Source organism: Plasmopara halstedii (assembly GCF_900000015.1).
Source record: "Plasmopara halstedii genome assembly, contig: Scaffold_526, whole genome shotgun sequence".
Classification (NCBI taxonomy): domain Eukaryota; phylum Oomycota; class Peronosporomycetes; order Peronosporales; family Peronosporaceae; genus Plasmopara; species Plasmopara halstedii.
The window spans coordinates 82,692-84,547 of NW_020187446.1; positions in this window are offsets into that span (position 1 = coordinate 82,692).

Consider the following 1,856-nt stretch of genomic DNA (forward strand, 5'->3'; position numbering starts at 1 on the left):
GCTGTGAACAATTTGCACATTTATAAATGATAGAAAATCTCGTACTATCACAGCCAATGTGCACCTGCTATGCTTAAAGCTCATTTTAGTTGATGTTGCCACGTATGCATCACTCTTGAAGTGAGTCAAAAAAAGTGCATAAATGTAACATCAGTGGATGGTCAACAACCCATAACTTTTAATCTACTCCGGTTAATTTCTCTATACCGTTCAATAAAAACAATTGGTCCGTCTTGCAAACGTTTCGATATCACCAAAAATGAATTGATTGGTAGGTATGTGATAATGATGGTCGACACAGTTTAAATAACATCAGTAAGACATGCATGTGCTATGAAATACTGCAACGTCATTGTCGCCTTAGATTCAATCTGGTTGAAAACCATAACAAAGTCAGCTCTCAAACAATATCCAACGAGCAACTCAATAAAATAGAAAGAGAATACAAATCAGGGGTAATTTCATGACCATTTCGATGAATACGATAGTAAAGGAGCGTAAGGCGACATGCTAGTATAACTCTCTTTGGACGAACTAGCTTTTTTTCTAGTCAAGATCACTGAATGCTTAGTAAAATAGCACGCCATTCGGAGGCAATTAAATGTAATGGGGCATGCCGTGCTTTTAAGATACATTACGTACAGTTAACTGTATGAATTGCATGAAATTTACATAGCACTCAGTTACGAATATTCATTAGTACCGATATATCGTTAAATGTGAAGATGATGATACTTTGAATATATAGAGTCTATGCAAGTAAGCTTTGCTATTTCGACATATACTGACCTTTATAGTCTGCTATCGTCACTGAAATGACTGCCACTATTTTCAAACGTGCGGCTAGCAGTCGGCCTGTACCACGGACCTTTCCTTTGCAGTGTACCATCATCTTCATAGAAACCGACATTAGGTACATGTGAATATTCACTAGTTCACCAAAGTGAAACGTACAAATTGCAACAGATAGCATTGAATACAAAATATATCAAATGTGTACAAATCTAGTTTACAAGATTACCCGTTATAGTTTTGTTATGAGGAATAGTAACCAGATGTACTTCATATTAGTCTAGGCAGCAATTTTATATATACGTTCCCGTCATACAGTAGAGCCAACTTGGTTCCTGTAACGGGGCTATACGTACCCTGGTAACAGGGGTGTGTATCACACAAGATGTGCATGGTTGTACTGCACCCAAACAAGAATACGGTATGTGGCTAGGTAGCCAGTAGTTATGCCATGCATTTAGATTTTGATATATTAATTTAGAAAAATCTATTACTTTAAAATTAGGCGGTTTAGCCGCAAATAAAAATAAATGAAAATTGGTTTTGAATTTTAAACGGAAGGGTCCATTAGCCCTGGGAAGGCAGTAATTACTCTTGGAGTAAGCGGATTGCGATTCGCTAACTCGTACTTGGTTCTTGTAAAGAACGAAAGGTCGGTGACCTAAATTACGCTTCCTCAAGCGCTAACTTACGGCAGCCCCGTTGCACTTGGTAGCACTTGTAATCAATCTACACCTGAGTCGTTACGACTGATCCTCTGTGAGGATGGAGGAATTTTCCTCTTTGCCCCAGGGCACATAAGACGGGCTTATCAAGCTGATGTCCTTGTTTGGCCCTGAGGGCGTGCAACACCTTGTAACACAAGGCCCCGAGGCAATCGGTGCGCGTCTTGAGGCATTTCCGAGGAACGAAAACGCGCTGCTAGAGCACCTGCAGCAGCAGAAGATCACTGCAGCAATTGCGTTCATGACGCCACCGTCGGTGACAGATGACATCCTCCGACCTAAGCCGCTCATGGTAAGCGTTAAGGTCTTTGAGAAGAAGGATGGAGAGAATCTTCTGCT